Source organism: Herpailurus yagouaroundi, unplaced genomic scaffold, assembly GCF_014898765.1.
Source record: "Herpailurus yagouaroundi ecotype Mexico unplaced genomic scaffold, PumYag 163, whole genome shotgun sequence".
Classification (NCBI taxonomy): Eukaryota; Metazoa; Chordata; class Mammalia; order Carnivora; family Felidae; genus Herpailurus; species Herpailurus yagouaroundi.
In genome coordinates this window covers 55236837-55264805 of record NW_024412404.1, presented here as the reverse complement: position 1 = coordinate 55264805, position 27969 = coordinate 55236837, and the positions used below count along the sequence as shown (strand labels likewise).

General features: G+C 44.3%; 1 long non-coding RNA gene across 1 annotated transcript; it reads right to left on the bottom strand.

The window, feature by feature from the left end:
* Nucleotides 1–22879: 22879 nt before the first annotated feature.
* LOC121037562 (uncharacterized) lies at nucleotides 22880–27668 on the bottom strand. Its single transcript, XR_005793839.1, has 2 exons — nucleotides 27015–27668; nucleotides 22880–23016 (listed from the first exon to the last, which is right to left on the bottom strand). It is a non-coding gene; the product is annotated as an uncharacterized LOC121037562 (long non-coding RNA).
* Between the last annotated feature and the right edge of the window lie 301 nt (nucleotides 27669–27969).

The following is a 27969-nucleotide window of genomic DNA, read 5'->3' as shown; positions in this document are numbered from 1 at the left end:
CCTGGTCATCAGGCCTCCAGCTTTGTCCAGAGCATCAGATTGTGAACCAGCTCTCCAAGTGGGGCTAGGGAGAAAATGGATGCAAGGGGGGCCCCTCAAGGAGTCCTGGGAGGGGAAGGTGACAGCGGTGTCACTTCTGAGCCCTCAGAGTGGTAATGCTGAGCCTTAGGGCTTCACTCAGAGCTCATCAACACCTCAGACCAATTTTCGAATGCTCCGGGCTTGATTAAACCCAAGGCACAGTTTGCCAAATGTTTCCTCCCCCACCTTAATTGTTTAGATTGTGTAGAATTTGAGTAAAATCTAATCCAGATGTTTCTGATTCGCTTAAGTTTAAATCACCAGAAAATGCTCTTAGGTTGCTATTTGATGTTAAGAGGTTTTTCAAGCGTTTTCCCCCCGTCTTAATCGGAGAGGTCACATTTGGGTAGGGGTAAAGCAGTCCCATGCACCTAGAGGTTTCATCTGATTTGATTTGAAAACATGTTTTCGTGAAATCGGAGTCAGAACTCAATTTTACTTTGCCCCTCTTTTCAAATCCCTACCGTGAGAATCTCAAAGAGAGAACTGGGATAATTTGCATGCAGTTCGGCAGTGGCCACTCCCTTCATCCACTACAGGAGAAGCAACTGGGCCAGGTGAGCACACGGATTTCACTTTATTTTGCTACCTGGGCATTTGCTAAGCTGCAGCCAGCCAGCCTGGCACCAAGTGGCTGAGAGCTGATGGATGAGTTCTTATGCAAAGTTATCATCCACGGTCTAGGGCAGTGGTTGTCAAAGTGTGGACCCTGCTCAGTAGCATCAGCATCACCCGGGAACTTGTGAATTCGTGAGCCCCATCTAAATATACTGAATCTGAGATTCCAGAGGTGGGGTCCACTGGCTGTCTTTACTCCTGATGCTTCCTGAAATTTGAGAATCACTGGTCGAGGCCCTCCGGGTAATACTTGTCATCTTACTCCTAGGATTTTGCAGGGATTGATGAGATAACCTTGTCACATGATTGAAGACACTCAGTACCAGGCTCTATTTACCCAGGGCTCCAAGAGTGACCTTTTTGATTGAGTTGGAAGGCCAAAGAAATCAAACAACCACTCGAGTTGACTTTTTATTTCCCCGTCTGAATTAACTTAAAAAATTTTTTTGCACAGTGTCTGCTTGCTTAGGGGGGTGGTGGAGGTGCAGCCTGAAGTCCTGTCTTAAACAGTGGCACCCTTAAAGTGAGAACTTTTTTGGGAGTCCCTGTAGGTTTCGGGAGCTTGGGAAATGCAATTCCCTCAGTGTTCAAGCTTTTGTGATGTGCACATAGAGGGATCCCTTGAGTTGGCGATGAATGTGATGGGGTCTCCTCCCCTCCCGAGTTTATTCGTGTAGACTTACATCTGTCAGGTGTTAACTGAGTTTCTTCTACATTCCAGGACTGTCCTAGGAGGTCTTGGGGATCCCTACCAGAGACTGAGCTCAAGTTCCCAGACTAGAGGTTGGCAAGGCCAAGTAAATGGATAAATAAAACAAAGTTCTAGACTGAGCATTTCCTTGCAACAGTGGAGATGGAGGACAGGCAGCACGGGTAGTGGTTATGCAGGACTTTGCAGGGAAACCTGGGTCTTTGAGATAAGGATTCAGCAGGCAGGCTAGGGTGGTGCACGGGGAGGTGGGAAGCCAGGGTCTGCAGTGTTTTGGACTGTCTGGGTTTGGGGGAGTGTGAGGGTGAGGTGAAGCTGGGGCTGGTGAGGCCAGTTCATGAAGTGCCTCCTCTGACATCCCAAGTTCCTGCTGCTCCTTGGAATCCTGTTGAAACCTATCTTTCGGGGAACATTCCACGGGGTTTGTGTCACTATCACTCCTTTATCTCCAGCTCTCCCAGCACTCTTGGTACATGGAAGACCAGTGAGGTGTGCTGGAAAGTACCAGGGTCCAGAGTCAGAGATGCAAAGCTAAGAAGTGCCCAGTAGATGTCACCCGCCGTGGTGTCAGGGGGACACCAGAGGTACTGCCGTCACCTGCAGGACCTAGGCCACATTCCCTCACTTTGTATCAGCTACTTCCCCTATCATTTCAACGCTCTCCTCCTGGCCTCACTGTTCACCAGACTGACCGTCCCTCTGCGCTCCTGTGTTCATTTCTAGCTTGCCCTCTCCTGCGACCTCAGAATGCATCACCTCCAGGAACCTTCTTTGGCCACCCCAGCACATAGTCAGCCCCTCCATGAACTTCCAGGACTTCGTGTCTGTGCCTTAAGTATATGGACCCTCGGGAGTCTTCTGTTTATTTGGCTCTTATTGAGGTTTATGTTTTCTCTCCCAACCTTCACTTCACATAGACGCTATTGGAGATCTATGCCCTGAATGAGCTAATGAACACGTGAATGGTAACCTGGAAGGTTGGTGGTCCACTTAATGCTTAATGGTAAGCGTTATACCAATAGCTCCGACTTATTCTTCACAGGGAAACTAAGCCATAAATCATGGGCCTGCATTCACCATATTAACAATAAATCATTAGGAGTTTTGTATAGGAGAGAGCGGTTTGTTGGAAGTATAGGTGTATATTTCCAGATCTAAATCTGGTCATATGACTCCTCTGCTTAAAACCTTCAGTGGCTCTGTATTTCTCCTATGGTGAAGTTCACATGCCTTTATTGCGACCTCAAGCTGTGCGTAGTCTGGGTCTGTCTGCCTTCTTCCACCCCTTGGCCTTCGTGGTCCAGGCTCCTACCATACTCAAGGGCTCCCAGGACCTCAAATGGGCATTTTCTCGTACCGCTGCAGCTTCGAGCAAGATCTTCTCTTCAACTCCGAGGTTCTGTCCTCTCCTCAGTCACCTGGCCAGTCCTTGTTCCCTAATGCAGGAGCCTATGCGTCACCTCTTGCGGAAAGGGGCTTCCCTGAGCCTCTTCGTCTGAGTTAAGTACCTTCCGTGTGGCCTAGCAGCACCATGGACCATCCCTCTCACTGTATTCATTCTGCTTTTATTGCACTTGCTTTCACCTTCCTAGGCAATGTGGGACCTTTTCCAGTTCATGATGGATAGGTTGGAGGCTCTCAAGTTTTGGTCCCACAAACAAATGAATACTTGGCTGAAAAGGTGGGAACCAGGGCCTTGCAGGTCCCAATAGCACTCACTATATAAAAGTTCTCGCAAGCAAGGTCCCTGCTGGAGATCAACGGTAGCGTTTGGGCACTACAGCAGGAAGTACCATTTGTACTGACCATGCTATCTTTTACTGAGGGTTTCAGCAAATCCTCTTAAATGACTCCATTTCTGTGCCTTCATTGACATATATTCTTGCTACTGAAAACCTGGCATGACAAGTTCACATTTCAAAGTGCTACGAGAATGTGCCTAGGTTGAAACTTGCTGCTGTTTGCCAGGATGTCATGTTTTATTCCTGGATGCATTTTTCTCCCCCCAGCCGGCTTTTCTCTACCTGATAATGGAGGGTTATAATGGAAATGCCGCCAGATCCATCAGCTGTAATGTGGTGAACATCACCATTATAACACAGCTGGTGACGGGTACCTGAAGCCCGTGGGGTGACTCCTGACCGAACAGAAGAAGCAATTTTGAGGGGGCGATAAAGCACGCGACGCTTAAGGACTGGGTGGTCCTCGCAACAGAATAGCTGAAGAGTTACAAGAAAGAAGTGGGGCCACAATCGTTATTTCTTTCAAAGTGGCTCTAAACAGTCCTAATAATGTGGTATCTGAACTGTTAATGACACGGAAAAAAAAAAAAAAAGAGGGCTTTCGGTAGTCACAGATGTTTGCGAAAGCACACGGAGACAAAATCCCGGAGAACTTGCTTCAAAATAACCTGCCAGGCAAACATTTGCCAAATGTACTAATTAGTCACATTTACGACAACACTGTCTGGCTAAGAAATGGGATGGGGACTTTTGAGATGATGGAATGGGTGATATACAAATATTTTGGGCGAGGCATAATCAGTTAATTGGTTTATTAAATTATAAAACCATTGTTTGCCCGAAAGAGCAATAAAACTAACTAAATGGATAGTCACCTCTTTGAAGACTTCTTACATTAATTATGTTTATGCTTCACTTAGAGCAGCCGTGTTAGACAAAGGGCTCTTTATCTTCACATGCCATAGCTACAATGTATTGTGGCTCAAATGATGGCACGGACTTTATGTCTACATAATTACAGAAATCTTATCCCTTTGGTGTTTGCACATCATTTTCGGTTTTTTGGAATAGTTAAACTCCATTTTACTTTTTAATAACATTTTAGAAATCATTGTGATTCAGGTAAACAGAATTTGATTGCTTTGATGGATTGAAAATGGTTGGCTCAGCCCGAGTTTATTTGATTTGTTTCTTCAGGGATTACAAAGAATAGGATTTTATCTCGAGACTGACAAAAGAGACAAAGTCTGCATTTTTGCTTAGGTAGTGGCAAGGCTGGGAAGTCACAGAGGCCCTCCACGAGGGAAATGCATTAGGCAAGAGCTGGATTTTTATTCATGGCCAAAGTTTTCCTGCCTTCGCGTGGTGGGGGGCGGGGAGCTGAAGCATCCTATACTGTTTCATTGAGCAGAGTTTTTTAGGGAGCGGAAGCCTGGGTTATTCCGTGGCGCTAACTACTACGGATCCCAGGGAGCTAATTTGGTGAAACAGTGCCTGTCCTTCTTAGGGATGGTCACTTCAGGCAAAGGCCCATCTGCTAACTGAATGGGACTTGAAAGGCAACGCGCTTATTACTTGCCAGGGTTTATCTTGTGACCGGGACCCGTGGATTTCCCGAAAGCTCAGATCCAAGACCCAGGCAGATTGCTTGGTGTTCCTGATCGGCTCTGCATTTCATTCAGTGCGACCCGACATTTGTACGGCAGGAAGACATCAAGGAAGTCTTGATGTACAATGCAGAGAAAAGCTACGTGTTGCAAATACCCTTCGTCAACCTGGCTTTCTCAGTTAGGAGGGGTAGGATCCCTTTAATTCCCGTGTTTGTTGGGTTTTTTTGTTTGTTTGTTTGTTTGTTTTAGGAGAGCACGATCCTGTTTCTTTCCCCAAACTACTACTACTACTACTACTACTACTACTACTACTTCCTCCTCCTCCTCCTCCTCCTCCTCTTCTTCTTCTTCTTCTTCTTCTTAATTTATTTGTAAATGTTTATTTATTTTTGAGAGAGAGAGGCAGAGCTCAAGTGGAGCAGGGGCAGAGAGAGAGGGAGACACAGAATCCAGAAGCAGACTCCGGGCTCCGAGCCGTCAGCACAGAGAGCCCGACCCCGGGGTCGAACCCACAAACTGTGAGATCGTGACCTGAGCTGAAGTTGGACGCTTAACTGACTGAGCCTCCCAGGAGCCCCTCCTAGCACTTCTTTAAATCCCTGCTTCTTGGGGGGTAGGATGCTGAGGAGCCTTACAGCTAGCCACCTTTGAGTTGCGGAGTTTTGGAGACCTGTATAAACTCTATCGTGGGCAGTAACAAAGAGCTGGTGGGAAAGGAGTGGGATTTAGTGAGAAAACCGCTATCCGGATTCCTGCCCTGTCTCATCACCTGTGTGATTTAGACAGATTTCCAAACCTCACTCCGTCTTCTCCTGGGGTCTCTGGAAGGACTGCATTAGTCCACATGAGTCCTTGAGACAGTGTCTGGAGTGGATGGAGTGGATGGATGGCCAATGCTTCCTGGTGCCACCAAGTGTCTGTGGAAGGAGTGGCCACTGTCCTGAAGTGCTCGCCATTTGGTTGAGAAGACCATACGTAGACGATGGATCAGTATTTGGAAAACCCTCGTGCCTTTTCATCCCAACGGTCCCTAATGAGGGGTAGTGTTTTACTACAACACCTGTAGGGTTACAGGAAATCCTGTTACGTCATGATAGGGTCTTTTGTGCCTGCAACAGACCAGTTTCGTACAGATTCCTTGCTAGGAACAATTGCAAACGTTCGGCAAATAACCACGTGTAAACAGGCACCAGGTCAAACCTCATTACAACGAACCCAGTCTATAAAAAGCAAAGAACAGCCACCTAACGTGTCCCTAATGGCACTAAAACGTTCCCCAGCCTTATTTGCTGGTTAATTGATTTAAGAAAGGAACTGATACAATAAAAATAATAGCGGGGGCAATGCTTTGAAATTTTATACAATGCCATTTGGTTTTAATAGAAGCCTAATACTGGAAGCATCAGAATTAGGAGAGGTTAATCAGAGAAGGCTCTCAGGTGGAGGTGGCTTTTAATTTTTATTTTTTGGGCAGGGGAGGAAAATTGAGATGGAACATACTGTCTGCCAACAAGGCAGGAAAAGGGAAAGTCACGGTGGGAAGGGATGCCAGCAATCTGATAGGGGAAGGAGAGAGGCTGGCTGGGGTTAAAGGAAATAACTCCCAGGCCAAGGACTAGCTAAGAAATGAGAATGGTGTTGGAGGAGGAGCAGGATTTACTGAGGACTCAGGAAACTGGCTTCCCCGCCCCCACTGATTTCTTCAACTATACCACAGGCCCCTGAGTCCCCGGATCTAGTGATTTCTTACAGCATCACTTGCAGGAAGTTGAAGCTGTCTTGAAGATATTAGTGTGTAGGACCCAACTCTCTCTCTTGTACCATTTACCCCACAATGCATCCGCTCTGCATTGGTATGGATGAGTCTAACTTGGCATGCAAACAGTCTCCCTCTGCCAGCCTCCATTTCTACACCAGGAGTTCTTCAGGAGTATCTACACATGACGGGACCTGTGGTGTAGGCAGGACTGCTCAGGGGGGTGGGGGCGTGGGTGGTTTGAGGGGGAAGGGGTAGGGCTGGACCACACCAATGGGGCAGTAGAATTGATAAGCAGAGCTTTCCGGTATCCATGGCCACAAAAGTATCCCTGAGCGTGCCTCCCAGGTGTTAACATGACAGTCCTAGCTTCTAAGGGGTTGAGCTATAAGGCAAAGCTTCTGCACCAGAAGTCAAAAGAGAGTCTAGACAGAGATCAGAACAGGTCAGAGCCCTGGGCAGGCAGATATGTGAGGCCAAGGCCAGAAGGGGTCCACACCAAAGATGATCGGTGTAATAGGCGTGAGATGTGCCACCACCTAGACCCCCACGGGGGTGGGGGGGGGATATGCCACCCAGCTGCAGGGACTGGGGTCAGCAGAGAGCCTCCAGTTGTGAGCTCCTTCAGGGCCTCTCAGCCTTGGATAGCCCCCGCCCAGGGTCACACCCTCCCTTGGGGATGTCCACATCCAGGGATGGGATCATTCAGGCAGGAGTATAAAGGCTGGGCCATTTCACCTCAACAAGGGACAAGTCTGCCAGGCAGTAACGGTTCCAGAGCTCCTGAGGTGGCAGAGTTTTGTGAGGCCCGCAGGCCTTACCCTTCCTTTCACAAGTGCTGATCTCCAGCTTGGCAGCCCAAGCTCCATCATGCATCACCTTCCAGACAACTCACCCTACAGTGGCAGGAAAGGACTGCGGATGCCAAGAGGGAGGACAAGGAAGCTTTGCAGACAACAGGTGCTCCAGGTTTGGCAGCAGCAGAATTAAGGAACCCAAGGGCGTCAGCTGGCAGGAGAGCATGCTGGAAGGTTCAGAAGACAGAACAAGGCGAGGGTAACCAGATGGGGTGATTCATCTTGAAACCACACCACTGGTGCTCCTGATGTGCTCCCTGGGGCAGGATGTCATGTGAGGGTACGGACGATCTGGAGCCGACAGGTGAGAGGGCAGGTGTGGCATCTCACTGGCTGGGAAGTGCCGAAGGCGAGTCCTGGTCTTAGCCTGAGCATCCGTCCCTGTGAAGCCAAAGCATCTCATCCAGGCCCCACGTCTCTGAGTTTGCACGCAGCAGGTGATGAGTGAATGGCCAAAGAACAGATCCACGAACGTATCAACGTTAAACCGACAATGTTAAGTGCCTGACTCCGGAGGGGCCGTGGAGGTTGGCGCAGTCCGGGCTCTCGGGGATTGGGGGTATCGGTTGCTGTGAAAGAAGTGAGCGTGATTTGCTGCGCCCGATCTTGTCTCCAGCTCTGAGTACCTTTCAGAGGCACCCGGGCCTCTGCTACAGAAAGCGAAGGCTGCCAGGCGCGGTTCCAGCCGATTTACATATATGTAAAGCTATCTGACTTGGTACTGATTCCTCTGCTTGTCAAACCTTCGCCGGTTACAGTTGGCGTGCCATGTACAAGTCTACATTCTTTTTGTCAATCTGCTCTTAACAATCTACTCCGCCAACTGTCCCGCAAATGAATTTCGGAAACAATGACCAACAGTCCAGAAAGCGCCTTTGTTTGTAGACGGATAGGGACCTCGGGCGTCTTCCCCCTTGGGGGTAACCTTGTGTCTGAACCTTGCTGGAAGGGGGGAAAAAAACCTCATGTAGGTTTTGAGAAATAAAAATGACTTCAAGGATCAAGTTCTGGAATTTGTACGTCTTAACACCCAGGGCAATCAGAGCTGATGATTAATTCCTAACGAAAGCTAAACTTAGAGCAATTTTACTCCGTGTTTTCCATCTCTAATTGGCCTTCGATTTCATTTAAAGGGGAGAGAGAGCGGTTTGGAGACCTGGAGAGAGTGCCTCATGTGGCATGTTATTAGGTTCGGTTTATGCCCTAGATGAACTTTCTGGTAAAGACATGTGAAAAGAGTCCTTTAATTTGGATTTCTTATGTAAATATATATATGACCTCTGGAAGGAAAATTCTTCCTAGAGTGGAAGGTATAGTCCATTATGCTTTTTGCTCAGTTGCCTTCACATTCGGGGAGGCCTTGGAGCTCTGACCTCTGAGGGTAAGCCACAGACCATCAAAACCAAGACCAAAGCATAAGGACTTTTTTTGTCTGTCAGTTTAGCAAATTGATTCTCGAAGAGCCTCGCCTCACCAAAAACGATGTGACTGGAAGAATTTCGCCTGCCTTTCCCGTGCACCGGCCTGCTTCTTAGCTGGGATGTGCTTGACGGTGGGAAGCCCCATTTTCCCTTTTAGACAAAGTCCTTTCCTGACTTTAGTCTTATATCTTTGGATCTGGCCTGACGTCCTCCAGACGTCAACCCTGTGGGCATGTTCAAGTGCTTCGTGTGGTGCTCTTGATGTTTGGGTCTTCCCTTGGGCCAGGTCAGAAATTCAGCATCAACACCAGGTCTTATTTCTTTCCTCAGTGAATAACGGGATGCCTCACAAACTTATTGCCCGTGTCTTATGGACTGTTAGACACCGAGCCTGTCAGCGAGCGACTAAGTGTGGTCATTATTGTCACGTTCCGCTGGTCTCCACTGCCAATGTCAGGGCACTGCAAAGCCCCCAGTAGATGAATGATTTGGGGTTGATGAGATTCTTTGGTTTGTAACCTAATAGATGCTAAAGGTGTTCATGATGCTTTGGTCATTTCCCCAGTGGAATGTTCTGACTGCTGTCTTGTTACCCTAAGCATACGTCACTGGATGTTCTTTCTTGATACGTGCCTTCCTGGTCAGAAATGATAATTTACCCTTCCTCATAAATGATTAGTAATCTCCAGTGCGCACAGTCATAATGACAATGAAAACAATAGGAGCCATTGATCTTCTATGTGCTAGGCACTGTGCGGAAATACTTCATAGATCTGCCATTTAATTTTCACCAATACTTTTAGGATAGGGACGTTGCTATCCCTACTGGAAATGAGGAAACTGGTGTCTAGAGAGAATAGGCAATCGCTGGAAGTCACACGACTACAAAGCGTAAGAGCCTCTAGGTCCATGTAACCCCAAAGCCCATGCTTGGATGTGGCATGCTGGACTGTCAGAAGCATGACAGGAGCTCTAGGCCTCAGGGGCTTGTCCGTTCATCACTGCCAACTCCTGCAGCATGTGTACAAACAACTCTCCAGACCCACAAAGGCTTGGCTGTAAAGGATAGGTGTCATCGGCTTGGTTGGATATTACTTAGATATTTGATATATGTTATATATGTATTAGACATTTGTCAATTACTGTCCACTGCCAATTAGATATCTATTGTCTATTTATAATTATTTATTAAATATTAGGTGGTGATTGTGCCAATTTAAACTTTCATCAGAAATGTAGAGAATTTCCACTCTCTCCACGTCCTTGTCTACATCTGGATCAGATAGTGCCAGCTTTTTAAAAATTGTTGATATGATGGGAGCTGAATTCCATCTCACTGAGGTTTTGATCTTCATTTCCTTCATTGCTAATAGGTTGTGCATAATATTGGCCATTTGGGTTTTTTTCTTCTACAAATTGCCTGTTCATGTATTTTTCCTTTTTTTTTTTTTTCTGCTGGGTTATTTGCCTGTTAAAAATGGATTTATAGAATTCTTTATATAGCCTGGATACTAAGATTTCATTGGTTATGTGTGCCATAAATATTTTCTTTTAATTGTTTCCGTTAATTTCAAGGTGACTTTCACAAGTTTTATGCTATGGATCAGGGAAATTCCGATCAAAGCCACAATGAGATACCACCTCACACCTGTCAGGATGGCTAACATTAACAACTCAGGCAACAACAGATGTTGGCGAGGATGCGGAGAAAGAGGATCTCTTTTGCACTGCTGGTGGGAATGCAAACTGGCGCAGCCACGCTGGAAAACAGTATGGAGGTTCCTCAAAAAATTCAAAAGAGAACTACCCTATGGCCCAGCAGTTGCACTACTAGGTATTTACCCAAAGGATACAAAAATGCTGAATCGAAGGGGCACATGCACCCCAATGTTTATAGCAGCGCTATCGACAGTAGCCAAATTACGGAAAGAGTCCAAATGTCCATTGACAGATGAATGGATAAAGAAGATGTGGTATACACACGCACAAACACACACACACACACACACACACACACACACACAATGGAATACTACATGGCGATCAAAAAGAATGAAATCTTGCTATTTGCAACAATGTGGATGGAACTAGAGTGTATTATGCTAAGCGAAACAAGTCAGTCAGAGAAAGACAGATATCATATGATTTTACTCATATGTGGAATTTAAGAAACACAACCAATGAATGTAGGGGAAGTGGAGGAAAAATAAGATAAAAACAGAGAGGGAGGCAGACCATAAGAGACTCTTAAATACAGAGAACAAACTGAGGGTTGCTGGAGGGCAGGTGGGTGGAGGGATGCGTTAAATGGGTGATGGGCATTAAGGTGGGCACTTTTAGGGTTGAGCACTGGGTGTCGTATGTAAGAGATGAATCACTGGGTTCTACTCCTGAAACCAAGACTCCACTGTATGTTAACTAACTTGAATTTAAATTTAAAAAGCTATATGCTATGTAATTGTATACATCTATCTTTGCTTTTTGTGGGGGAGGCTAGGTACTTTTGCATGTTATTTATAGATAGTCTCCTATACTTTCTAAACTATTGAGTTTTGGCTTTTACACTTAGGCATAGTGTACATCTGAAATATTATATTCTCGATAGTTTGCGGTACAGGCTACATTTATTTTTGCCCCAAAGAATAACCAGTTTCCTCCAGTAGCATTTCTTATGAGTGCATCCTTTTACTCTGATTTATAATACCCTTCTCTCTTCTGTCAAATTTCCATGCATATGTGGATTTGTTTCTGAACTTTGTCTTTTCTTGTGCCAAAACTGATTTGGTTAATGTACCTTTATAATAAGCAAAAGTCATGCTTATTTATTCTTCAAGTGGCATTTGTTATTCTTAGTCGTATGGATTTTAGCCTTGGCATGCCAGCAATCTTACTAAAAAATGAACTTGTCTGATGAATTAAACTCATTGATCTTTGCGATGTTCAAGGGTTTGCTCCTAATAGTGTACTGGGTTTCACCCACCAGGTGAATTCATTCATTAAAATGATTCATCCACAACTCACCTGAACTAGCTGAAACCTGAATGTTGAGACACATTTTTAAACCCTCATTCTGTGTTTAATTAAATAAAAGTCGGGGTTTCAGTCATTTTTATTAGAAAACTGCACATGAGGCCTACACGTTAGAAGATAGCAGCTTTGGGGGCACGGTAATTGTAGATAAGAATTACATGGAATCATAGGGAAAGAGAAGCAAGTCGTGCCTGCTTCCGAAGTAGGCTTTTAGATGCATTTCATGAAAACGACCACCAGAGGGCAGAATGAGCATGAGAGTCCCACTGGCTTCCACAGCAAAGGAAGGTAAGGGTCCCCTTAGTCCCACTACGACTATGGCGCGTTCTGGCTGTGTGTTGAGCAGGTACAAACGTTTCCTGGGAGAGAGATGGTTTTCAGTTGCTATTCAAAGTGGCATTTCCTGCTGGTCTTATCTCAGCTGAAGTATTTTTTTTCCCCCAGCACAGTGAAAGAGAAACTTCCTTCCTAATTCTTGAGATCAAACCTCTGACTTTCGTCACAAGGAAATACTGTTTAATGAAGTTAGAAAGGAAAACTCCCCTCCAACCACTTATCAGAATCTCAAACACCCTAATGGAAAGTGACATGAGCCACCAAATGAAATAGGGTAATGTTTCCAATGAGGCAGCTTTCTAGCTGGCCACACTATTTTGTTTCTGCTGATAAAGGGTCTTGCTTATTGAATTGAAAGTGGATGAGTGTATATTTTGTGGCCTGGGCACTATTTGGTGGCAACAAGTCCACACATCTTGTATTGCCAACACAAATCGCATGCTTTTCTAGAGTACTGATTTTTCATAAATAGAAAGAATACACACTTTATAATTCTCTTTGCCAAGGGAAACAAGCCATGACACTAATACAGTTTTTCCCTTCAGGCTGTGTAGAGGAAAGGGGGTGCCAACTCTTCGGTGGGGGTGGGGGTGGGGGGTGTTCAGTCTGTGTTGCTGACTGCCTGTTGGGCATTCTTCATTGTCTGAGACATCATGGGGACCACTGTCTTGCTTTTAATGAACTGAGCCTCATTTTGGAGAGGTGTCTTCATATTGGGGGCAGTCATTCCTATAGCTAAAAGATGTGATTATTTAAATGAAATCAAAGATGTCTAATATGGATCTTGAATTGGATTAAATATACAGTAGCTAAGTTTATTATTATTATTATAATTCTATTATTTCAATTCAAACTTCTTATTAGAAGTTCTTATTATTTCTTTCGGTTCTCCATGAAATTCTTTCATATTTGTCCTCTTGGCAAACTCTAGCTGGAACCTTAGCTGAACTGTCCCCTCCCCTGGGATGCTTCCTGAAATGTCACCAGGCAACATCAGCTACTCTTTCCCTCAGTTTCCATTGCTCTTATCGCTGGTGTGTTGAATGCTGGTTTGCGTATTCGTGTCTCTGTTGGGCCTCAAGGTCAACGAGAACAGAGACCATGGGTTGTTGCTCATCTTTGGGCCCCACGCACGGGGCGTACCTCAGCCAATATTTCTTGGATTGAAGAGGTCAATACTTTCTCCTAGCCGTCATACATCATCCTTGGGAGGTACTTCTGAGCTTTCGCTTAACCATCATGGTGCAACCCAACATGCTGTTCTGACGCTAGGAGTTTCAGCCACATGGCTCAGCTCCCTGCTGACATTCTGATTGTGCGTGTTCTCCAGGGCTCTGTGATATCTGAAAGCTGATTTACACCAGCTTAAATCCAAGCCTTTTGACACTTCAAAAAGTTGAATTTTTCTCATTCAACATAATAAATGGCTTTCCTGTGCCCAGAAGTGTAAGGTTGACGTCCTGGAAGGGCAAGGAAGGGTAATGAAAAGAACATGGCTTTCCGGATCAGTTAATAGGTATTCCAATATTTGCTGCATGAATGAAAAAGTGAATGAATAAATGATTCATAGGGTTGAAAATATTAAATACACTAAAAATAGTGCATGCATTAAGTACTTACTACATAGCCAGGAGCTATGTTAAGTGCTTGCTTCACATTTTTATCGCATTCCATCTTCAAAACTCTTTGAGGTAAGTACTCCTGTTTAGCTCCATTTTATAGGCAGAAAAACTGAAGCTCAGAGAGGTTAAGTAAGTCTCCTAATGCCACACAGCTACTGAGTGTCTGAGCCGAGATTTGAACCCAGGTGTTTTGACCCTAGCGTCTGTGCTTCCAACTCCCGCACATTAAGCAGAGTTCCTGGCACATGGAACACATTAGATAAATAGAAGTGTTCCCCTTTTATCAGCATTAGACTTGCCTTTAAGATCCCCAGTGGGGAACAACTTCAACTGGGGGGCATCACTGGGGAATGGGACAGAAGCCAGAAATTGCCCTCCTAAATCTGGCCCGAGCGATAGAAGGCATCTTTGGCCCGAAGAAGTGTAATACAAAGAAAATCCTAATTGCTACAGCTAAGTAATTAGAAGATCCAACCTATAAATCATAGTGCGGCAACCCCTTTAATTATGTGCACAATTAAATAGGTGACTAAGGCACATTCTTCCCTAGATGAGCATATTTAATATCCTGTAATGGCAACAAGTTTCAAGCTGATTATCGTTATTTTGTTTGGTCAGATGATTTTTCTGCATTTTAATGTGTTTTGTAGTTACATATTTGCTGTGAACAAACAATGCTTTTCCCAGGTAGTAAGCTGTAAAGGACTGGCTTCACGATTTGTTTACTATTCTTTTAGGCCTCGCAGAAATCAAACAACATTATGTACTTATTTTTAAGTAGCTGCACTAAAATCTTAAACAGCCTCCTTAGAGCCTTTCTTTCTCTGCCAGAACATACACACACACACACACACACACACACACACACAAAAATATTTGAAAAATGATCAATTTCCTTGAGTCTCTTTTTTTTTTTTAATTTTTTTTTCCACGTTTTTAATTTTATTTTTGGGACAGAGAGAGACAGAGCATGAACGGGAGAGGGGCAGAGAGAGAGGGAGACACAGAATCTGAAACGGGCTCCAGGCTCCGAGCCATCAGCCCAGAGCCTGATGCGGGGCTCGAACTCCCGGACCGCGAGATCGTGACCTGGCTGAAGTCGGACGCTTAACCGACTGCGCCACCCAGGCGCCCCTTGAGTCTCATTTTTGACACATGAATGGGAAATTTTGATACGAAGCTCTAATAACTATATAATCAGAAGCATCTATTAACTCTGAAAACATACCTTAATTCAAAGGAGCTAAAGACGACACATTTTAGCATGCGCATGGTATTACATTAGGCACACCTCTGAAACTTAGAATAGTAGTAGTAATAATGGGGCCCCTGGGTGGCTCAATCGGTTAAACCTCTGACTTCAGCTCAGGTCATGATCTCACAGTTCGTGGGTTCGAGTCCCGCGTCGGGCTCTATGCTGGAGCCTGGAGCCAGCTTCAGACTCTGTGTCTCTCTCTCTGCCCCTCCCCTGCTTGTCCTCTGTCTCTCTCTCTTAAAAATAAATAAACATTAAAAAATTAAAAAAATAATAATCTCACAAAATTTTTAGACATGAAAAGCTTCTGTTTGGATTTAGCAGGGTGCTGGAAAGACTCCAGGCTTCGGAAGCCCAGACTTGGGGTTTGAATCCTAGTTCTGCTTCTCGTTAGCCCAATGCAAGTCGGTTAACTTCACTGGAACTAAGTTCCAGTAACACGGGAATAACCCCACTTGCTTTGCAGAGCCACCCTGAGAGTGTGGATGCTGCATTTGAGGCAGGAGATCAGTAGCTGCTGTTGCAATTGTAACCCAAATAAATCCGGGCCTTCCTGCGCACAGATTCCAAAAGGAGCTCCAGTCAGACTCCAGAACCCTCAACACTAATTTGTGCGTCCCCATGGGATCTTTTCTTGGACGGGGAGCAGAGAAAGTCTGCATACACGGCACAAGGCCAGACTTCCTAAGGATCTTCTTTATCTTTCTCCCCAAAGTGCCCCAAATAATTTCTCTTCCTTTCTTCCCAAATTTCCAGCCCATCCCAGTTCCTCACTGCCTCTCCTTCTCCCTCTCCCCGCCCCCCCGGGTGCTTTCTTTTCTCCGGGTGAAGCTCTGAGCCCTCCCTAACATAGGCAGGCTCTCGGGGTCTCAGCTGCTTCTGATCTGTGGGTTCCCTCAGGTTCTCGGGGTCTCAGCTGCTTCTGATCTGTGGGTTCCCTCCTCGGCCTCAGATCAGCAGGCCCCCGGAGCCACGTGCCAGGGACACTGTCTTCCTGAGAAGAGTGGGGACTGAGCAGTGTGCATGCTTTCACGTTTGTTTTGGTCCATGAAGCACCATCAAGCTTTCTGCTTGTTAGATGTCATTTATAAGAAGGACGTTCAGGGTATTAGAGTTTGTACTTTCTTTTTTGGAGATGGAAGAGGAGGATTTGGAAGTGCAGGAAAGTAGTGGGCTAGGGGAGAAGGTGAGAGAAGGAACCCTGGAGGAGCATAGGGGTTTGGGGGTGGCCAAGGGCCAAAGAGGAGGGAGAAAAGTTACAGGAGCTGTGCCTCCACATTCTGGGTAAGCAGCTGACACGTACGGAGCCTTCTTCCTGTTCCAGGCCCCATTATGTGTACTGATTTCCTTAATTCTCCCAACAACCACGGAAACAGGAATTTAGCATCCCCATAGCACAGAGGAGTCAACTGAAGCACAGCAGATCTAAGAGACTTGTCCGAGGTCACACAACCTCAGAGGCAGGCAGCCCGGCCCCAGAGCCCAAGCTCTTACCCTGTGTTATCCTGTCCCGCTGTTGCGGAGAGTGGGAACCAGGGACGACTTCACCAGTGCAGATTCGTCCTTGCTGAACAAGCCTTTCCGAAGGAAATAACGGAAGCTGTGCTGCACAACTGTGTCCCCGATGCTTAAAACTATGCTGGAGCGTGGCAGGTCCTTAATAAACATCTGGGGATGGGGGGCGTCCCCTGGGAAGGAAATAAATGTCAGCACCGGAAGAGAAAAGCAGGGCTCTCTCTCTGCAACCGTGCAATTGAAATTTTCCCCCTGACGAATTCCAGACTGGATGGGCCAATACTAGGGTTTCATGTCACAAAATACTCAGCCATCCACAGAGACACAAAGCTGTCAAATTTTGCAAAGATGGCACGGTGGTAGGGCATGAGCAGAAATTGCTTTGTTTTTCCTTAAAAAAATATGGCCTGGGAGCATAAAAGACACACACACACACACACACACACACACACGCCCTCTTAAAATTACAAAAATATCCCAGCAACATCAAATGATGGTAAGTGGAAGCATCAGGAATAGAATGTGTCATGGAACAGTATCTCCCCGGCAGGACATTGCAGAAAGGAGAGTAGGGACGTGTCGAGATGCTGTTTTGCTTTTGTTTTAAAACTGTTCGTAAGGGATAAGGAGCAGTTTTCAAGGCTTCTGGCTTAAGAGCCCTGTTTAAACAAATGCCGTTGACAACCCGTAATACTAACCCTAAGTCAGCTTGCAGCCTCATGGGACCCCCTTGCCCCTGTGGACATGTGAATTGTCACTGTGTTTCTTGATGAGACTGGGAATAAGAGCAGAGGGATCTTTGCAGAAGGCTGATCTTTAAAAAGATTCTCTAATGCGGTTTTTCATACTCAGTGCGAGGCTTTGGATTAGCATCCCCCAATTGAAGGTTATTTTTGCCTGCCCATCCCTAATTCTGAATCTGCTGAGCGTTACCCGTCCTATTTAGTGCGAAGAATTTCACAGGAGGTAAACAGCATCTGGGCATCACTTACCTCCTTTGATGTTTAACACAATTTACAATGAAAGCTTTGGGAGACATTTAAAACCGTGCAAGGTCCTAAATCATTAAAGGAATGCGGTGCTAGACTTAAAAAATGAGAATAGAATGCATTCAACAATAAAGCTGCCAAGTTTTAGTGGCCTGTTTGCTAGAGGCTCTTTTGGAGAAACTGAGCCAGTAAAAAAAAAAAAAAAAAAAAGCACATGGCAGAATTGCTCGAATAAGAAATTGTTATTACACACATAAAGTGTGGGTTAATGCAGGTAAAAATTAAAAACAAAAATAGATTAGCTGATGACATAAAAAATGTTAAGTGATCCGAAAATAATCATGCTAACCACCTTTTGGGGTGTTTGATAGGCCTGTCAGCAGATCTCTGGGTCCCTGTAGCCATATCTGGACCATATATTTGTAATCCTTTATCCAGAGGGTTAACTATAGCTTGTTTTGCCTGGACCGGTCCCAATTTGGTCTGTTATCCTGTTGTAAAATGAAAACAAAACAGCAACTTTTCTTATGGAAAACTTCCAAAATAGACAGAATTACACAGACTAGAATAATAAAGGTCCAGGTGTCCCCATTTCCTCTCTCATACGATCTTTAAACGAGTCCCAGTCACTGTAATTGTAAAAGGTAAAAACTTCACCAAAAACATCACCATGACATCATCACACCTGAAATAATGACCTGTCCTTCCCTAATATGATCACATGTCAAGGCAGTGTTAAGCTTTCTACTTTTCTCGTCAATGTTACGAATGTGTATGTGGGTTTTTTAAAGCTTTTTGTTTGTTCAAACTAAGATGCAAACAAGGACACGCACTGTGATATTTTCATGAGTCTTTTGAGTTTCCTTCCGTTGTAGGTTTCCTCTCTAGCCTTTTTCTTCAATTGGTTATTTTGGCACCATTATTAATTCATGGATTTAAGTATATTTTATGTTTGTTTTTAAAGTTTATTTCTTTATTTTGAGAGAGAGTATGCATGAGCAGGGGAGGGGCACAGAGAGAAGAGAGAGAGAGAATCCCAAGCTGACAGCACAGAGCCTGACATGGGGCTCGATCCCCCGAACCATGAGATCATGACCTGAGCTGAAACCAAGAGGTGGATACTCAACCGACTGAACCACCCAGGTGCCCTGTATTTTATACGTTTTAATTCATTACAGTGATTATCCTTATTCGTACTCAAATTGTCTCTTATCGGGTCAGTGGGAATGTCTTCATGTTGGCCCTTGTGTTCTTTGACAAAATCTCAATAGTTTTTGATAAGTTGCTTCTAATATAACAAGAGGAGCTGTGTTCAACTCACACACCTCCTGCTGCAATGCTGGAACCAGCCATGGCTCTGAGAAGCCCTGTTGCCTTTCAGCAGGACATGGTAGTTAGAGGCCACATTTGGGGCACTGGTGTGCTCATTTCTACCATTTGGTCATGTTTCTAGGCCTTTTCAGTGGATACAGCTGAGAGAAATTTAAAGATGAAACATATCATGAATTTATGCTGATGCTTTCAATTCAAGTTCAGGATTACAGGATTTTTACTTAAAAGTTTTCTCTTATTTTTGTACTCTTGTGTCTCCATTTTCTCCTGCTGGGAACACTGGGTTGCTAGTCCTCATGGCAATGCCTCCTGCCATTTTGATCACACGAAGCTTATCATCTAGTAAATTCCTCAGGAAGAGCTCCTGAGAAAAATATTTGGAGTTCTTGCATGGTTATAATGGTTTACCTGCGGTATTTAGACTTTAATGTTGATTTGACTGGATAAAAAAATATAAAATACATTTTCCCTTGATTATGTCAATGATGGTCCATTTTCTTCTGGCATAAAGCATTGCTATTGAGCAATCTGATGATAATCTTCATTTCTTTCTAAGTGATTTGGTCTTTCTTGGATGCCCATAGGATTTTCTTTTTCTTTTTCTTGAAGCCCAGTTGTTTTTTAAGACAACATTTCAATGTTGGTCCTTGTGTATGTGTGCGTGTGTGTGTTTCAGGTCTATGATATGTCCCTTTAATATATACAGTTAAACCTTGTACACCGTGGGGGTTTGGGCACCAACCCCACATGCAGTTGAAAATTTGCAAATAATGTTGGACTCCCCTAAATATTTAACTGCTAATAGCCTACTGTTGACCAGAAGCCTTATTGATAACATAATAGTCGATTAACACATATTTTGTATATCATACAAAAATAATAAATGACAATAAAGTAAGCTAGAGAAAAGAAAATGTCATTAACAAAATTGTGAGGAAGAGAAAATACATTTAAAGCACTGTACTGTAAGAAATTCACATACAAGTGGGCCTGCATGGTTCCAACCCATGTTGTTCAAGGATCAACTGTAATTACAAGCAACTTTTTTATTTCAGGGAATTTTTCTTAAATTCTAGTTTTCAGTATTTGTTGTGCTCTCCTACTTTAGTTTCCTCCTTTGACATGGAGGGGACCTCCTATTATACATATGTTGCTTCTTCTTTTTCTTTTTGACTTCTCTCCTCCATCTACCATTTTATTTTTATTCCTTTTTGTCTCTTTCTTTCTAGTTTAAGGATATTTGGCTTTTTTGCCTTTATATTATAGGTTGTTGACTTATTTATTTCTTACAGTTGGGTCTTCACTTATGATTTATTATTTTATTTCTAAATTTTTCCTTGGTTCTCTAACTTTGTGTCTGAATTTAAAAAATCCCAACTGGGGTGCCTGGGTGGCGCAGTCGGTTAAGCGTCCGACTTCAGCCAGGTCACGATCTCGCGGTCCGTGAGTTTGAGCCCCGCATCAGGCTCTGGGCTGATGGCTCGGAGCCTGGAGCCTGTTTCCGATTCTGTGTCTCCCTCTCTCTCTGCCCCTCCCCCGTTCAAGCTCTGTCTCTCTCTGTCCCAAAAATAAATAAAAACGTTGAAAAAAAAATAAAAAAAATTAAAAAATCCCAACTTACAATTTTCTGTCTTATTTTCCATAATTTTATATCATCTTTATTTCTTTTAGCTTATTTTGAAATATTGGTTGCATTTCTTATGTATTGTGTGCATGTGTCGTACTGACATGTCACTTATTCTCTTCCTTATTCTCTTTTTTAAAAATGATAACTGTGTAGGATTTGACTGTGATCATATTTTTTTTTTTTTGGTTATTATCATGTAAAGTTAGTTTTCCCTCACTTTTGGGTGGGGATGGGGGAGTTAGAATATTTTTTTCTAGCTTCATGGTTCTAGAGCTCTTACTTCTGTTTTGTTTGTTTCTTTACAAAGTGATAAAAAAAATATGGTTTTATAATCCAGAGAACTGCCCCTGTAACGCCTGCCCTCAGTTTTATCTTGATCATTATTTTTGCTGTCCCTGTCCCCCTCTGGATTCTACTCCTAGGGAGGAGCTTTATCCTGAAAGGAAGCAAAAGTTCCTTTTGGGATAAAGGGGGAGATGTTCCTAGGGCCCAGGCTAATGCAGTCCCTTACGATATTTTCCTAAACCTTTGCATTCACCCAAGAATTTGACAGTGGAAAAGTCTCAGATTCAGTTGTTGTTTCAAACTGACCTGCCCCATTTCCAGTACAGACTTCATGGGGATTTGTGGTTTCTTCTGTTCTCAAGTCAGTCCATTCAATGCCCCAGAGTTTCCTTGTGCTTCTTTCTACACAGATGCTGTATGGATATGGTAGCTCTTAAATACTTAATGGCTTTTGGAGTTTATGGGGATACCCGTCACTTAGGGTTTGTTTGTTTGTTTGTTTTTTGTTTTGTTTTTTAGTAGATGCTGTTCATGGGTTTTGGTTTTGCTGTCTTGCTGGCTCTGTGTATAATTATAGGAGGGTTGGAGAGATTAGGAAATGACATTGCCACATGCGTATCCTCAGCATTCCCTCCCAATGAAATCCTTAACAGCAACCCCTTTATTCTCAGAAGTGAAGTTTGCACAATAAATGGTATGATTACCATACTTATCCTCAATTAGAAATCCAAATGACTCTGAAAATGGAAAGATTTTCCAACTCATTTGGGTCCATATCAAACCCTATCTGAACTCACTTGATAGCAAACGCTGACCTGGTCTGACTCGGCACTGTGAGTACTTTTAATTTTTTCCATTTATTATGAATATTCATCCATTTTCCGTCAGAAGTGTTCATGTTTTCAATTTTAGGATGTGGCCTCAGACCCAGTGATGATGTTATGTAATGTACAGTATACATCACTATTTTAAAATATGAAAAGCTGTAAAATCCGAAGCACTTTTGGACCCACATATTTCAGATAAGGAATTACAAATCTGTAAAAGACTTCACCCCTATCACCATTGAAAATTACAGCAGGTGAATTTCCTTCCCAAGCCAGCTGATTTTCTCTCACTGCAGTTAGGAATAGGGACTGTGGCCTCTGGTGGGGCGTGGAGGGCACTTGACCCGAAAGGACCATAAAGTAACCTGGAGCGGCAATGTCTCACTCATGTGCGCAGAGAGACAGAGAGGTGCGTGAAACAGGTGCAAACAACCAGCTGTGAGGAGAGACCATGGGACTGGAACCAGAAAATAAACACTGTTTATGTTGGCGTTCCAGTTTATGATTTCAATCACCCATGAGTCCTTCCTTTTTTAAGGTTCATTGAGCTATCCCTGTGTTTTTCCTGTAAAACCCACTCAATTGCTTTAGCCAGCTGGAATGGATTTTTGCTACTTGCCACTGAAAGGTTTTTAAGAAGACACACAGATGGGTGTTCTCTCCCAATGCCATCTTCACAAAAGGGGTCCATTTGATCTCAACACAAAGTGGTGGAAAGCCAGAGTCTAACTTCTCACTTGTTGACTCATTTGTTTATCAGAGAAGCTCTTTTTTTTTTTTTTTAATTTTGTTTTTCAACGTTTATTTATTTTTGGGACAGAGAGAGACAGAGCATGAACGGGCGAGGGGCAGAGAGAGAGAGAGACACAGAATCGGAAACAGGCTCCAGGCTCTGAGCCATCAGCCCAGAGCCCGACGCGGGGCTCGAACTCACGGACCTCGAGATCGTGACCTGGCTGAAGCCAGACGTTTAACCGACTGCGCCACCCAGGCGCCCCTCAGAGAAGCTCTTAATGAGCACCCAGGACTGTATCAGATTAAAAAAAAAAAAGGAACATAAAAGAATAGAAGGCATAGCTCCCACTTTTGGGAAACAAATCAAGTCTTATCCATGACATTGTCTTTCTGTCTCTTCCTGTCTCTACCAGATAATTCCCTCTAAGGCAGCTGTGAACATCTAAAAATAGTCAAAAGGGCAGCTGCAGAAATTATAAGAAGGTATGACTATGGATAATCTTATGGGAAGTGAAAAAAGTCCTTACAGTTGGAAGAATTGTCATTCATTTATTCATCCAACAAATATTTATCAAACACCTTCATGTGCCGGGCACTGATCTAGGTGCTGGGGAGGTAGCAGTGAGTAAACCAGAACAAAATCCCGGCCTTAGGAGAGTTGGCATTGTCCTGTGGGAAGCAGAAAATAAACAAACAAAAAATAGTAAGTCAGGTGGATAAGAATTATGGGGAGCAATAAACCAGGAAAGGGGTAAGGAGATTATGTGTGGGGTGAGGGTTACAGTTTTAAATAAGATGATCAGGGAAGGTACCACTGAGAAAATAGCACTTGAGCACAGACCCAGAGGAGGAGAAGGAACAAGTCATGAAAATATCTGCGTGTAGGGTTTCCCACACCAAGCAATTCTCCAACACCCGCTGGGTGTCCTACATTCAAATCAATTTGGACACGATCTACCTGGAAACAGGGTCCGATCCCACAGGTTAAGGGCTCAGTCCCACAAGACCGTCTTCCCTCTTTAGACATTAATCACACGTCCATGTTGTCACCCGGGCTCCTGACCAACCAACCTGCTCTAGACCTGAGGTTCCCATGACCCCCTCCTTGGGTTCGATAAATTTGCTAGAGCAGGTCACAGAACGTAGAGAAACGTATTACTTACTAGACCACCCATTTGTCGTAAAAAGATATAACTCAGGACTGGCCAGATCGAAAAGATGTACAGAGCTTGTACGTCCTCTCCAAGCATGCCACTCTCGTCAGTCTCCACGTGCTCACCAACCTGGAAGCTCTCCAACCTGTCTTTCTCGGTTTTTATGGAGGCCTCGTTATGTAAGCACAATTGATTAAGTCATCGGCCATTGGTGATTGATTCAACCTCCAGAGCTTGGGATATGGGACTGAAAGTTCCTACTCTCTAATCTCCTGGTTTGTTCCTGTTAGTCAACCAGCCCCCACCTTTAGGCTCTGTCCGAAAGTCACCTCCTGAGCATAACAAAAGCCATCTCTGCCGCTCTCCTCACTTAGGAAATTGCAAGAGTTTTAGGAGCTCTGCATCACAAATGGAGATAAAGACCAAATATACATTTCATATTATAAATCACAGTATCACTGAGGGCAAAGTGGAGACAGAGTCTCTGGGAGGCTGTCACAGAACTTCGAGGAGAGGGAGTAGTGGGTGGGTCCCGGGAGATGGATTGGAGGTGGGGCTCTTTGCTCAGGACCACACGTATTTCTTTTCCATCAAATATGCCGTGTTCTTCTGGAAGTTTTAACAGTGTGCTATTTTTATGATAATTACGTGTTGCAAGTTTATAGGGCGTCCCATGTTTGATGTAGCAATTTATGAAACAATGACACCGTTTCACAGCTTTCATCTTAAGGGTTTGAAGAGGTTGACACATCTTCTGCTCTGAGGAAGCCAATTAATTAACCTGATCCCACCCTTTCCACAGAGAAGGGTGCTACTACGCCCATTTCAGAGCTGTTAAACTGAGGCCCTGAGCTGCCTGTGAAGCCGTTCACTCTCAGTCCACCACTGTGCATTTCATGAGTACCATTTTGATTTCTGAATATCCTCATCCAAACTTTTTTGGAACTTTTGGAATTAACATGTAGGTAGAAATGGGAGTTATTCAGGAAAAATTCTGGAATCTTCACGGTGGTGAAAAGGACAGGAATTCTAAATCGGAAGTTGAGCCATCCTCCCAGCTATATTTGGGACGAAAGATTCATTCCCAAAGATGGGCAAATTTAGCTCCGTGCTTGGAGAGAAAGGGCGGAAGAGAGGAGGGTGGCAGGAGCGTGCTGCTAGGGAAACTGAGTCACGTTTCCCTAGGGAGGGACACGTGTCCTCAGTGGGTCCCACTGAAGTTCCTCTTTGAGTGTGAGTCTTGGGTGAAAAGATACGCATTTTGTGTTCCTAAATACAAACCAACTCCTTTATTTGGTGCTCAGCCAAAGTCACAGCTATCTGTTCCAGTGCTATAAGAGAAACTGCTTGCACTCAATGCACTGATTAGCCCGTGTGCACTCAGTAGAGGTTCGATACAGTGCTGTGCTCTATTGTGACTTAAGGCATCTTTGGGAATAATAGGACTTGACTCTATCTATATGGTCCATGATGACTGCAGGCCCCAACCTCTCTGTGCCCCTCTCATTCCTACTTCTCTGCTGAGTCTGAGGCTGGGTCAGGAGCCTTCTGAGTGGATTTAAAAAAGTAGTCGGTGTTCCAGGAGAGAGTGATCCATTGTTTGTGATTGGAGCCCATGTGCACTCGTTTGCCGAGAAGCAGTCACGTTGACGTTGACGTTTTTCTTCCCAAGTCACGTTCACGTGTAACTCTGTGGGCTGATGCACCTCTGAGGACTTAGGAACTCAGGATGGTCGAGGGTTCTTCGGAATCAGGGCAGGTTTAATCATCTTTGCTTACTGAGAGTGAGAAACTCCTTCCTCCGGCCCCTGTCTGCTCCTCTGTCTTTTGTGGTGGAGGAGAAAACACAGCCACATATGCGTGTGTGTCTTTTCCGATTGGCCTTGGTTTCCGCAACAGGCCAGCTGGCTGTTGAGGGAGAAAGAAAGAGCTCAGTGCACATTGCCTGCATTGGGCTGAATTCTCCCACTCTGCCAAGGATTTAGAAGGGGCAGCATCTTCATCCCTGGCTGTCATGGGCATTCAGGCTCTTGGATAACAAGATAAAGGGCAAAAGCTGAATTTTCTTGTGCCAAGAGGAGGAAGAGTATCAGAGCCAAGAAGATCAAACCAGCGCTGCCGAGAGTGGCTAAATGGTACCCATTAACCTCTGTCAGTGCTGGAGTCCTGCAGTGGGAGTGGTGCCAGAAATCAGCCCCGAGTGAGGAACAAGGTTTGGCTGGCTCCGTATTACCATAGGATGGAGGCGCGGGGGTTTCCAGCAAAAGAAGTTAAGCTGTTCCATCCCCGGTCTGTAAGGACGAACCCAGCATTGGAATCCAGCACATTCTGTGAACTGATGAGATACAGGTCCGTGCCTTGTCCCGTGGAGGAAGTGGACAAAAGGAGTTCTTGCTTGTTGTGGTCCCGCACCTGGCCTGCAGCCACTTCGGATGGGGAGTGTGCAGATCAACACGGGCCAGGAGCTTGGCCCGTGTTGAGTGTCTGTCTTCTGAGACCTGCTTCCACGTTTCCTGTTGCTGGCATCTGGGGGACTTGTAGTTTTCAACTGCCACTCCGATTCGCTGGCTCTGTGCTTTACCCTGGCAAGGAAGGAATACTTGCCACGTTACACGATGGATATGTTGAAACTGGGATTTCATGCGCTTTGCTAGAGAGAAGATTGGAGGTACTGATTACCTGAGAGCATCATTGGAAAACCTGCAAGTGAATATGTAAGAACCACCCAGAGGAGATCTCCTCTCCTCATTGTTTTGGTAGACTAGCAGCCTGGGCTTAGCTTCTTAGCAAAAAACACCCTTCCCTCTACTAGTGAAACTGGACTCATAAATTTGGGTGTTTACTGTCACCCAAATAAACTGAACACAACACTGAGTTTTATGGAGCAGTTATTAACAAAAGCCATTTATTCCAAGGCCAATAGCCCTAAACTCAGCCAAGAGCCTGCATAAGCATCTCTGTGGAGCAGTGTCCTCCTATTGGCTGAATGACTTGTATTTTACTAGGGTCGTTGCTTTTGATTGCTTTTGGATCTTCTGTTATTTGGGTTGTCTTTTTCCAGAAATTTAAGCTTTTCTAGTCACTAATATTAAGGAAGAACATAACTTGTAGGAGTCAATTTTGTTTCTATCAAATGCAAGCAGGTCTGTGGAATCCTGGGCTTGGGTGAGGAATGCCGTCCTACTCTATTTCTCAGACGGGGTGGAAAATAGGAGCTTTATTTGTAGGAAGTATTTATTAAAGGAAATCTAATATGCCATTTCGGAGCAAACACAGTCTAGAACATGGTTTTAAAAACTGTAGGTTATAACTCTAAGCCGTTCCTGACCAGTGTTCAAAAAAAGTAAGTGAAAAGGAACAAAACAGAATGGATCAGAGCACGTCACACACATAATAAGGGTAAGAACCATTTCTTGAAATGTTGTTGCAGTTGCTTGGATGTAAATTTGACTGGATCGTAATGAGAAATACATTGCGTACAGCAGTTCATGGTCAAGAAAGCATGAAAGTTACCGTCTGTGTATAGGAGTCAGGAGTCCTCAGGTTCTAGTCCTGATTCTGCCGCTGTCTCTATGAACTTGGGCAAGACCTTTTCCTCTTCTGGGTGTCAGTTTCTCAACCGAAAAATGAAATTTTCTATGAAGTCTTCTCAGTTCTAAAATCCAATGATGACATTAAGATTCTCGAAGGAATCTATTTCAGCATTCAACAATTATCACACAAAAAAATTATTCTGCATAGATAAGCTCCGTCTTCCACATTTTGGAAAGATATGACTTCCCAAAGAGTTCTGAAATGTGCAGACCATGTATATCCATCAGGACGGAACACAGTCCATATACACAGCCCATCAGGATAGAAGCTACTTCAGTAGATTAACTTAGCTCGGGGACAACATCTGTGGGTTTCCAGCAGAAGTTTCGTACTAAATTTCTCTGGTTACACTACAATTATGTTTTGGCTGTATTTGAAAATATATACAAATCCTCTTTTGGATGGTGGAGGAGGGTGGATGAGGAAGGGCACCTAATTGCTCAGGAAATGCTGAATTTGCTTAATTTGGAAACCACTTCCAGCTAATGTCGGGGGTTGGGCCACTCACAGTTCCTGCTTTGTATTATGACTAATGGAATGTCAAAGAAGCGTTGATCTAATAAGAGCAACCAAGGAGACCCAGAGTAAGCCGGGCTTCTTGTGGGGAGTGACTGAGAGCTTCTTATTTCTCGGTCGAGGTGCTTTCCAGTCTTTTAAACTATTGATTTCCTTCATTCATAAATTCATAAGAGCATAAATTGGAAGGCACCTCACACTCTTGCTTGGATTTCATTGTGCTTAGTGGGTATCTTCTTTCAAATTAATGTCTCCCTAGATTCACATTGATAAAAACCAGGGCATCTTGGGTACAACCGCGAGTCAGCTGTGATCCGGGAGTTAAAAATGTATAACTTTCAGAATATGGGTTCTGCTA